This window comes from Oncorhynchus tshawytscha, linkage group LG13 (assembly GCF_018296145.1).
Source record: "Oncorhynchus tshawytscha isolate Ot180627B linkage group LG13, Otsh_v2.0, whole genome shotgun sequence".
In the NCBI taxonomy this organism is placed as follows: Eukaryota; Metazoa; Chordata; class Actinopteri; order Salmoniformes; family Salmonidae; genus Oncorhynchus; species Oncorhynchus tshawytscha.
This window is the reverse complement of record NC_056441.1, coordinates 75,569,041-75,582,365: the sequence shown is the minus strand read 5'-3', so window position 1 is coordinate 75,582,365 and position 13,325 is coordinate 75,569,041.

Sequence of the window (13,325 nt, the reverse complement as noted above, 5' to 3'; positions counted from 1 at the left end):
CTCTGTCTCTCTCTCAATACTGTTGTCCCTGTCTCTCTGTCTCTCCTCCCTTTCTCTCAATGCTGCTGTCCCTGTCTCTGTCTATCTCCCTCCCTAATTATTGCTGCCCCTGTCCCTGTCTCTCTGTCTTTCTCCCTCCCTTTCTCTCAATACCTCTGTCCCTGTCTCTCTCTCTCTCTCACTCCCTTTCTCTCAATACTGCTGTCACTGTCTCTCTGTCTCACCCTCCCTTTCTCTCAATACCTCTGTCCCTCTCTCTCTCTCTCTCTCTCTCTCTCTCTCTCACTCCCTTTCTCTCAATACTGCTATCACTGTCTCTCTGTCTCTCCCTCCCTTTCTTTCAATACCCCTGTCCCTGTCTCTCAGTCTTTCTCACTCCATTTCTCTCAATACCCCTGTCCCTGTCTCTCTGTCTGCCTCCCTCCCTTTCTCTCAATACTGCTGTCCCTGTCTCTCTGTCTCTCCTCCCTTTCTCTCAATGCTGCTGTCCCTGTCTCTCTCTATCTCCCTCCCTAATTATTGTTGCCCCTGTCCCTGTCTCTCTGTCTTTCTCCCTACCGTTCTCTCAATACCTCTGTCCCTGTCTCTCTCTCTCTCTCTCCCTCCCTTTCTGTCATCCCTCTCCCTGTGTCACTCCTCTCTCCAACACTCCCTCCATCTCCCCACCCCCACTCTCTCTCTCTCTCTCTCTCTCTCTCTCTGTGTCTCTCCATATCTCTGTCTTCCCTGCCCTTCTCTCTTTCCCTTCCCCTCCCTATCGCTCCTTTCACTACCCATACTCTATATTCTCCCCTTCCAACCAAATCACTTTCCGCCCCTTTCCTATATCTCTCCACCCACACCTCTCTCACTCTCTCTTTCTGGCAGCCTCTGATGGCCAGGATGGGCTGTGAGCTGGGCTGTGGTGTGTTGGCTGTGGGCCAGTCAGTGGGGATTTATGGTCAGGGGTGTCTGTCAGGGAAGAGCTCCTCACACCTCTGATAAAGCCATATCATCAGCAGGGGCGACCAGCGTGGCACATTCATTACCACTTTATTCCTCCAACTGGTACTGCTGTGTGTGTGTGTGTGTGTGTGTGTGTGTGTGTGTGTGTGTGTGTGTGTGTGTGTGTGTGTGTGTGTGTGTGTGTGTGTGTGTTTGTCTGTGTGAGTGAGTGTGTGTGTTTAGCTAATCTATCTCTGGCCAGCAAAAGTATATTTTGGCCAGGGCCCCAGGCTCCCAGGGAGGTCTGGATGGACTGAGTAGACCTCCAGCTTAAGACTCCCTGCCACCGCACTGAAACCTTCAGGGTAAACCTAACATTCCTCAGCAGCTACACACCACTGCTTGGTCCTATTAAAACCCCCACAGCGCTATCAGTACTGGGCAGCAGCCAGGATGCTAGGCTAAACTAAGCTAACAGTCGCCTACTGGGCAGATGGCAGGACTCTAACAGTACTGGTCGGCAGGCAGGTAACAGTAACACGCTGTGGAGTCAGTCGTGATAATGCACAACGCTGACTGAGTTTATTCACATCAGGAAACAAGTCCTGCTATCTATCTCTCACGGGGAGATATGAAGGCTGTCAGTGCTACACAGAGCCTGGGAGAGGTAGGGCTGAGCTGAGAGAGATAGGGCTGGGATGAGAGAGATAGGGCTGGGCTGAGAGAGATAGGGCTAGCCTGAGCTGCAGAGGAGAAATCCTACCTTTTAATGCAATGCACATGCTGGGTAGATATGGACTGTGCACATGCTGGGTAGATATGGACTGTGCACATCCTGGGTAGATATGGACTGTGCACATGCTGGGTAGATATGGACTGTGCACATAATGGGTAGATATGGACTGTGCACATAATGGGTAGATATGGACTGTGCACATGCTGGGTAGATATGGACAGTGCACATGCTGGGTAGATATGGACTGTGCACATAATGGGTAGATATGGACTGTGCACATGCTGGGTAGATATGGACAGTGCACATGCTGGGTAGATATGGACTGTGCACATGCTGGGTAGATATGGACTGTGCACATGCTGGGTAGATATAGACTGTGCACATGCTGGGTAGATATGGACAGTGCACATGCTGGGTAGATATGGACTGTGCACATAATGGGTAGATATGGACTGTGCACATGCTGGGTAGATATGGACTGTGCACATGCTGGGTAGATATGGACAGTGCACATGCTGGGTAGATATGGACAGTGCACATGCTGGGTAGATATGGACAGTGCACATGCTGGGTAGATATAGACTGTGCACATAATGGGTAGATATGGACTGTGCACATAATGGGTAGATATGGACTGTGCACATGCTGGGTAGATATGGACTGTGCACATAATGGGTGATATGGACTGTGCACATGCTGGGTAGATATAGACTGTGCACATAATGGGTGATATGGACTGTGCACATGCTGGGTAGATATGGACTGTGCACATAATGGGTAGATATGGACAGTGCACATGCTGGGTAGATATGGACAGTGCACATGCTGGGTAGATATGGACAGTGCACATGCTGGGTAGATATGGACAGTGCACATGCTGGGTAGATATGGACAGTGCACATGCGGGGTAGATATGGACAGTGCACATGCGGGGTAGATATGGACTGTGCACATAATGGGTAGATATGTGTTATGTGTATGTAATATGAAGGAGTTTGTGAGTGTTTGTCTATGCATGTGTTTAGGAGAGAGTCTGCAGACAATAAGTTTAGTTCTTTGTGTGTGTGTGAGTGTTTGTAGTATAACAACATTTCAACCCTTAGGTCTTCATCAGGCATCCATATCCCAGGTGGGGGTGGAAGGTCAAATATATAGGGGCAGAACTCAGTCACATCACTTCTTGTAACAGGAGGTAAAAATACATAACATAGATTCACAATATCAACATTCAATGTATAAAAATGTATGACCACACACAATGTTACGGATACAAGTATCCTGTGTGTATCCTGTGTGTATCCTGTGTGTATCCTGTGTGTATCCTGTGTGTATCCTGTGTGTATCCTGTGTGTATCCTGTGTGTATCCTGTGTGTATCCTGTGTGTATCCTGTGTGTTCTTTTCTCTCCTTCTCCCCTCACAGGTGAACATCATCACTCCCCAATCAGACAACAATCAATCATCAATCAGAAGACACACCTCCTCCTGTTTCCTACCCTATCACAGTTCCTTTCCTTTGGTTTAAAAACCCCATCAGTTGTTTGCTCTAGAGCTCAATCTCTCTGTAAATGCCATGTATGTAGATCTCTGTGTTTCACGCTCTCTTTGTGTCTTAACCACTCTTTTGTTTGAGCACCTCCAAATCACTTTGTCATCTCCTGTGAGTATTGTTTTTGGTTATGGTGTTTGTGTTTGATTGCTGGTGGGAAAAGGGGAAACCAAGACAAGTCGCCCATGGGCATACACTACCCGTAGGTAGACTTTGTTAAAAACACTAGTTAGAACTGGGCAGACCACCCACTGTATTTTTGGTTAGTTAGTTAGCTGTTGTTAAATTAGGCTAGTCTAGCTTAGGGGTGTTTTGGATGCTTATTGTTTCTTTCCTTGGGTCCAGCTCAGCCCCTTTTCCTGCTCCCCCCCATTACCGTGTGTTTTACAATAAACCCTGAGTTTGACGGTATAATTTCAGTTATCGTGGTTATTTCGTTCACACTTTTACTTTGTCACAATTATAATTTGCATGAGTTATGTTACGGGTCTCATTACCATCCCCCCTAGACTGTCGGGCCAAAAGGGATTCGTAACACACAAGGAATGTGATCCATATTTACTGTAATATATAATCAATAGGATTGAGGTCAGGGCTTTGTGATGGCCACTCCAATACCTTGACTTTGTTGTCCTTAAGCCATTTTGCCACAACTTTGGAAGTATGCTTGAGGTCATTGTGCATTTGGAAGACCCATTTGCGACCAAGCTTTAACCTGACTGATGTCTTGAGATGTTGCTTCAATTTATCCACGTAATTTTCCTACCTCATGATGCCATCTTTTTTGTGAAGTGCACCAATCCCTCCTGCAGCAAAGCACCCCCACAATATGATGCTGCCACCCCTGTGCTTCACAGTTGGGATGGTGTTCTTTGGCTTGCAAGCCTCCCCCTTTTTCCTCCATGCATAACGATGTCTGGCCAAACAGTTCTATTTTTGTTTCATCAGACCATAGGACATTTCTCCAAAAGGTATGATTTTTGTCCCCATGTGCAGTTGCAAACCGCAGTCTGGCTTTTTTATGGCAGTTTTGGAGCAGTGGTTTCTTCCTTGCTGTGCTGCTTTTCAGGTTATGTCGATATAGGACTAGTTTTACTGTGGATATAGATACTTTGTACCTGTTTCCTCCAGCATCTTCACAAGGTGCTTTGCTGTTGTTCTGAGATTGATTTGCACTCTTCGCAACAAAGTACGTTCATCTCTAGGAGACAGAACACGCCTCCTTCCTCAGCTGTATGACGGCTGTGTGGTCCCATGGTGTTTATACTTGCGTACTATTGTTTGTACAGATGAACGTGGTACCTTCAGGCATTTGGAAATTGCTCCCAAGGAAGAACCAGAGGTCTACAATTTTTTATCTGAGGTCTTGGCTGACTTCTTTTGATTTTACCATGATGTCAAGCAAGGTTTAAAGCTAGGCCTTGAAATACATCCACAGGTACACCTCCAATTGACTCAAATGATGTCAGTTAGCAGAAGCTTCTAAAGCCGTTACATAATATTCCAAGCTGTTTAAAGGTACAGTCAACTTAGTTCTATCTAAACTTCTGACCCACTGGAATTGTGATACAGTGAATTATAAGTGAAGTAATCTGTCTGTAAACAACTGTTGGAAAAATTACTTGTGTCATACAAAAAGTAGATGTCCTAACCAATTTGCCAAAATTATAGTTTGTTATCAAGAAATTTGTGAGTGGTTGAAAAATGAGTTATAATGACTCCAACTCAATTGTATGTAAACTTATATATATATATATATTTATATATTTATATTTATATATATATACACACACACAATATTAAATTGTGAAGGCTTTCCGCTAGATGTTTGCAGATTGCTGCGGGGACTTGCTTCCATGAATTAAGCCAGAAGAGCATTGGTGAGGTCGTGCACTGATGTTGGGGGATTATTAGGCCTGGCTCGTGGTCAGTGTTCCAATTCATACCAAAGGTTTTCAATGGGGTTAAGTTCAGGGCTGTTTGCAGGTCAGTCAAGTTCTTCCACTCTCGACAAACCATTTCTGCATGGACCTCGCTTTGTGCACGGGGGCATTGTCATGCTGAAAAAGGAAAGAGCCTTCCCCAAACTGTTGCCACAAAGTTGGAAGAACAGAATTGTCTAGAATGTCATTGTATGCTGTAGCGTTAAGATTTCTCTTCACTGGAACTAAGGGGCCTAGCCCGAACCATGAAAAACAGCCCCAGATCATTATTCCTCCTCCACCAAACTTTACAGTTGGCACTAGGCATTCGGGCAGATAGTGCTCTCATGGCATCCGCCAAACCCAGATTCATCTGTCAGACTATCAGATGGTGAAGCGTGATTCATCACTCCAAATAACTAGTTTCCACTGTTCCAGAGTCCAATTGTGGCGAGCTTTACACCACTCCAGCTGACGCTTGGCATTGCACATGGTGATCTTAGGCTTGTGTGCGGCTGCTTTTTACCACCTGTTTCAGGAAGTGAGTACTGAGTACTGCCCCTATATATAGGACCTTCCAACCCCATCTGGGATATGGATTCATGATGAAGACCTAAGGGATGAAACATTGTCAAAACATTGTTATAAAACAATTACCTATTTTTATTGTTCATGATTTCACCTACATCTCCAGCACCTGCAAAAAGTAGCAGGATGTGCCTATGTTCTGCAGCTTTTGTGTGTGTGTTTGAACATGTATTGTGTATATGATGTGTGTCTCTGTTTTGCCTCATACCAACACAGCAGATGTGTTGGCCGTTGTCTCCCTTGTCTCATTCACCAGCTGTTGAGCTAGAGTGTGAAAACTGTGTGTGTGTGTCTCTGTGTGTGTTTTTATTTTATTTCACCTTTATTTAACCGGGCAGGCTAGTTGAGAACAAGTTCTCATTTGCAACTGCGACCTGGCCAAGATAAAGCATAGCAGTGTGAACAGACAACACAGAGTTACACATGGAGTAAACAATTAACAAGTCAATAACACAGTAGAAAAAAAAGGGAGTCTATATACATTGTGTGCAAAAGCAATGAGGAGGTAGGCGAATAATTACAATTTTGCAGATTAACACTGGAGTGAAAAATGATCAGATGGTCATGTACAGGTAGAGATATTGGTGTGCAAAAGAGCAGAAAAGTAAATAAATAAAAACAGTATGGGCATGAGGTAGGTAAAAATGGGTGGGCTATTTACCGATAGACTATGTACAGCTGCAGCGATCGGTTAGCTGCTCAGATAGCAGATGTTTGAAGTTGGTGAGGGAGATAAGTCTCCAACTTCAGCGATTTTTGCAATTCGTTCCAGTCACAGGCAGCAGAGAACTGGAACGAAATGGGGGGGAGGGGGGTGAGGGTGGTGAGCGTGTATCATAGCCATCTGGTAAGCATTAAAGACCAGTAAAACTCAGGTTTGCATCTCATTTTCATAACTGGAGGTTTTAATTAATGGGGAAACATTGATTATTTCCTGTTTATTCTGGAGCGTAATTGAATGAGACTGCCATAAATTGGGTGGAAGTGTTATAATGTGTGATGAATGTGCTGGTTCATTGGGGGTGAAGGAAGAGGAGAGCTAAAGTGTCTCCTAGTCTCCTATAGATCTAAGCATGATTAAGTCTCATTAGAGTCGCTGCTAATAGGTAAGCCAGGGATCAGTGATGATTTAAACAACACAACGTAGTGTTACCACAGGTCAGCTGCTGATGACTGATTTAAACAACACAATGTAGTGTTACCACAGGTCAGCTGCTGATGACTGATTTAAACAACACAATGTAGTGTTACCACAGGTCAGCTGCTGATGACTGATTTAAACAACACAATGTAGTGTTACCACAGGTCAGCTGCTGATAACTGATGATTTAAGCAACACAACGTAGTGTTACCACAGGTCAGCTGCTGATGACTGATTTAAACAACACAATGTAGTGTTACCACAGGTCAGCTGCTGATGACGGATTTAAACAACACAACGTAGTGTTACCACAGGTCAGCTGCTGATGAGTGATTTAAACAACACAATGTAGTGTTACCACAGGTCAGCTTCTGATTACAGATGATTTAAACAACACAACGTAGTGTTACCTCAGGTCAGCTGCTGATGACTCATTTAAACAACACAAGGTAGTGTTACAACAGGTCAGCTTCTGATGAGTGATTTAAACAACACAATGTAGTGTTACCACAGGTCAGCTGCTGATCACTGATGATTTAAGCAACACAACGTAGTGTTACCACAGGTCAGCTGCTGATGACTGATTTAAACAACACAATGTAGTGTTACCACAGGTCAGCTGCTGATGACGGATTTAAACAACACAACGTAGTGTTACCACAGGTCAGCTGCTGATGACTGATTTAAACAACACAATGTAGTGTTACCACAGGTCAGCTGCTGATGACTGATTTAAACAACACAATGTAGCGTTACCACAGGTCAGCTGCTGATGACGGATTTAAACAACACAACGTAGTGTTACCACAGGTCAGCTGCTGATTACTGATGATTTAAACAACACAATGTAGTGTTACCACAGGTCAGCTGCTGATGACTGATTTAAACAACACAACATAGTGTTACCACAGGTCAGCTTCTGATGACTGATTTAAACAACACAATGTAGTGTTACCACAGGTCAGCTGCTGATGACTCATTTAAACAACACAATGTAGTGTTACAACAGGTCAGCTGCTGATGACTGATTTAAACAACACAAGGTAGTGTTACAACAGGTCAGCTGCTGATGACTGATTTAAACAACACAAGGTAGTGTTACAACAGGTCAGCTGCTGATGACTGATTTAAACAACACAATGTAGTGTTACCACAGGTCAGCTGCTGATGACTGATTTAAACAACACAACGTAGTGTTACCACAGGTCAGCTGCTGATGACTGATTTAAACAACACAACGTAGTGTTACCACAGGTCAGCTGCTGATGACTGATTTAAACAACACAACGTAGTGTTACCACAGGTCAGCTGCTGATGACTGATTTAAACAACACAACGTAGTGTTACCAACAGGTCAGCTTCTGATGACTGATTTAAACAACACAACGTAGTGTTACCACAGGTCAGCTTCTGATGACTGATTTAAACAACACAATGTAGTGTTACCACAGGTCAGCTGCTGATGACTGATTTAAACAACACAACGTAGTGTTACCACAGGTCAGCTGCTGATGACTGATTTAAACAACACAACATAGTGTTACCACAGGTCAGCTTCTGATGACTGATTTAAACAACACAATGTAGTGTTACCACAGGTCAGCTTCTGATGACTGATTTAAACAACACAATGTAGTGTTACCACAGGTCAGCTTCTGATGACTGATTTAAACAACACAATGTAGTGTTACCACAGGTCAGCTTCTGATGAGTGATTTAAACAACACAATGTAGTGTTACCACAGGTCAGCTTCTGATGACTGATTTAAACAACACAATGTAGTGTTACCACAGGTCAGCTGCTGATTACTGATGAGTTGAACAACCCTGTTGCATGTTGTGATAGGTCATCAGAGGATGTCTGGTGACTGGAAGACATCACTGAATTTTGTTGTATATGTTTCCTGAGGATAGTCTAAACTGAGTGAGTACCCTGTTGTACTGTACAAGTCAAACTCCAACACCAACGACTGACCACAAAACCAAATCACTTTCAGACAGATTCACTGAAGACCATAGATTTAAAGCAATTTGTATTTTAATCCGTACCATTTAGGAGATAGATTGGAATGAAACAAATGAAAAGTGCCTCATAATGTTTTGTCAGTTGTTCCGCTTAATGAATCCACTTTCCCAGCACAGCAGCTAAAGAGACACTCTACCACACAGACAGAATGTTTACAGCTACCTACCACACAGACAGAATGGTAACAGCTACCTACCACACAGACAGAATGTTAACAGCTACCTACCACACAGACAGAATGGTAACAGCTACCTACCACACAGACAGAATGTTAACAGCTATCTACCACACAGACAGAATGTTTACAGCTACCTACCACACAGACAGAATGTTTACAGCTACCTACCACACAGACAGAATGTTAACAGCTATCTACCACACAGACAGAATGTTTACAGCTACCTACCACACAGACAGAATGTTTACAGCTACCTACCACACAGACAGAATGTTTACAGCTACCTACCACACAGACAGAATGGTAACAGCTACCTACCACACAGACAGAATGTTAACAGCTATCTACCACACAGACAGAATGTTAACAGCTATCTACCACACAGACAGAATGTTAACAGCTACCTACCACACAGACAGAATGTTTACAGCTACCTACCACACAGACAGAATGTTTACAGCTACCTACCACACAGACAGAATGGTAACAGCTACCTACCACACAGACAGAATGTTAACAGCTATCTACCACACAGACAGAATGTTAACAGCTATCTACCACACAGACAGAATGTTAACAGCTACCTACCACACAGACAGAATGTTTACAGCTACCTACCACACAGACAGAATGTTTACAGCTCCATACAAGCGAACAAACACACAACTGTAACTCACAGTCACAGCTATAGGGAGGACAGTCAGCTGCATGGGTAAAACCCATTAATCTCAGACTCGTTTAATCAGCCAACAGCCAGGCCCACTAGTGGATTTATATGTGTGTGTGTGCTCCTCACCACTCGCCCAGAGGTGATTACTAACCCTGATCTACTGTGGTGGAGGAAGCGACACAGAGACCTTGTCTGTTCCATAGAGTTATTCTTGTGTTTTTGTTTCTCTCTCTCTATCTCTCTTTCTACTTATTTTTCACTGCTCCTCCCACATCTTTCTCTTCCTGCCCAAACCTTCTGGAGGCCTATGATATGCACATTGTTCATAGCCCACTAACACAACTAGAGAAGCTGATAATAGATCATCATCAAACCCTTTATTGGGGAAATCAGCTGGAGTTAATTCTCGGCTGCAACAAAAGCCTGCACACCAAGTACAGGTCTCCAAAATCAGAATTGAAAATCAACGTGCAGAAAGGTCAATGAAAATCTACTGTAGCCTACTTTTATGGAAATAACCCCAATAGCCAGCTTCTCTACGCCCCACTGTGATAAAGCAATAGAAACAGTAAAGAAATCTCATTTTCATGAAGGGAGGGCAAGCTCCTCGGTACAGCCCACTGTGCAAGCACTCATTACTGACAAGGACAGGGAGAGGGAGGGAATGAGAGGAAGAGAGAGAGAGAGTACAGTCAGAAAGAGAGGGGGATAAGAAGTAGAGAGAGAGAGAGAGAGAGGGAGAAGGAGAGAGAGAGCACAGTCAAGGAGAGAGATGAGACAGAGTAGATGGAGAGAGGAGAGGTAGAGATAGTGTGGAGCACAGCAACTGACACAGCTAGAGAGCAGAGAAGGAGTGAGGAGGAGGAAGAGAGAGCAAGAGAAAGAAAAAGAGGATCACCGAAACCAGAAATGTCAAGAAAGTGAAAGCAGGGCAAACTGAGGGGGTGTGAACCGCTGAGCAAATAGTCTCTGTATATGATGTGGTGAGCACAGAGAGAGAGAAGGAAAAAGAGAGAGAGAAAGAGAGAAGCAGTGGCAGTCCACTTCCCTGTTGCTCTCTACCCCCGGCTGTTAAATAAATGATCAGGTGGTACTGGGGGAGTTAACTGTAGGGGTGCTGTGGGTGGAGGGTATAAAATATACTATCCCACGTGTGAACCTCCGGCTGAGGCTTCAGCACCACCAGATGGCCACCTTGTCCCCTGGGCCTGCGTCAGAGCGCCCCCTGAGGGAGATCTAGCAGTAGTGCAGGTCTGAGGGCATTCCTGTGCATTCACACTGAAGTACATACAGTCTCTCTCTCTCAATTCAATTCAATTCAAGGGACTTTATTGGCATGGGAAACATATGTTTACATTCTCTTTGTCGCTCTCTCTCTTTCGCTCTCTATCTCTCTCTCTGTGTCTGGGTGTGATTGTGTGCGACTTGTTTTCTGTGTGTGTGGGAAACGTGTTTTTTGTGTGTGTGAGAGAGAGAGAGATAAACAGAACTGCGACAGAGAATAAGTGTGTATGTGTGTGTGTGTGTGTGTGTGTGTGCATGTGGTTTCAAAATTGCATTTTCTTTTCTTTCTCGGCTCTTGGCACATTCATGGAGGTTAAATCAGTCAGTCTTTTACAGTTGATAGATTTTCCTGTGAGGCATCAGCGAATTACCAGGACCGAACAAGAGCTGGTCAATAAAGACTGTATTAAATAGAGAACCAGCAACTCCCAGGTGGAACCTACATCAGTCTAACACCCACTGTCTGCCTGCCTGCCCTTTATCTGAACTAGACAAACTACATTACTGTTCTTATTGAATTCTCTTTCTTCATCTGTCTTTTTACAAACATACTCTCTGTATCATACACACTCTCTGTTCCTCCCTTTCTCTGTCCCTCTGTCACTCTCTCCCTCTCTCCCTATGTCCCTCTGTCCCTCTGTCCCTCTCCCTCCCTCTCTCTGTATCATACACACTCTCTGTTCCTCTCTCTCTCTCTCTCTGTCTCTCTCTCTCTGTCCGTCTCTCTCTCTCTCTCTCTCTCTGTCTCTCTCTCTCTGTCCGTCTCTCTCTCTCTCTCTCTCTCTGTCTCTCTCTCTCTCTCTGTCTCTCTCTGTGTCTCTGTCTCTCTCTCTGTCTCTCTCTCTGTCTCTCTGTCTCTCTGTCTCTCTCTCTGTGTCTGTCTCTCTATGTCTATATCTCTCTGTCTCTGTCTCTCTCTGTCTCTGTCTCTCTCTCTCTCTCTGTCCCTCTCTCTCTCTCTGTCCCTCTCTCTCTCTCTGTCCCTCTCTCTCTCTCTGTCCCTCTATCTGTCTCTATGTCTCTGTCCTGTATCTCTCTAATCTCTATCTGTCCCTCTCCTATCTCTAATAATCTAATCTCTCTGTCCTCTATGTCTGTCTAATAATAATATGTAATGTAATATCTGTATCTGTAATAATGTATATGTATCTGTCCCTCTGTGTCTGTATATATATGTCTATATATAATATGTCTCTATCTCTATATATCTGTGTCTATATCTATGTGTAATATCTCTCTCTGTCTATATAATATATCTATGTCCCATATGTCTATCTGTAATATGTAATCTATCTGTATATAATATGTAATAATCTAATCTCTCTATGTAATGTAATCTGTAATATGTATGTCTCTCTCTATGTATCTCTCTCTGTCTCTGTCCTCTCTGTCTCTCTGTTTCTCTGTCTCTCTCTCTGTCTCTCTCTCTGTGTCTCTCTGTCTCTGTCTAATCTGTCTCTCTCTCTCTCTCTATATATCTGTCTGTCTCTCTCTAATAATGTCTCTCTATGTCTATCTCTCTATCTGTCTGTGTATATATCTGTATATGTATCTCTCTATCTGTCTCTGATCTCTCTGTATATATCTCTAATATATAATAATCTATCTATGTCTATAATAATATATATCTCTATCTATATATCTATATAATCTATATATATGTATATAATAATATATATAATATATAATATCCCGTAATAATAATAATAATAATATAATGTAATAATAATATATGTATATAATAATAATAATATATATATATAAATATGTGTATATATATAATAATAATAATAATAATAATAATAATATATATGTATAATACATATGTATAATAATATATATGTATATATATGTAATAATATAAAAATAATATAATATATAATATATAAATATGTGTAATAATATAATATATAATAATAATAATAATATAATAATATAATATAATAATAATAATAATAATAATAATAATTGTATAATAATAATGTCCCTAATAATAATAATAATAATAATATGTAATATAATAATCTAATAATATATAATAATGTGTAATAATATATATAATATATAATAATATATGTGTCCCTAATAAAATGTCCTCTCTCTCTGTCTCTAATAATAATAATATCTAATATATAATAATAATATGTAATGTAATAATCTGTAATATAATCTGTATCTGTCTCTCTAATATAATAATCTGTCTATCTAATAATAATCTAGCTCTCTCTGTAACTCTCTCTCTGTCTCTCTCTCTCTCTCTATCTGTGTCTCTAATCTCTCTCCTCTCTCTAATCTCTATCTGTCTCTC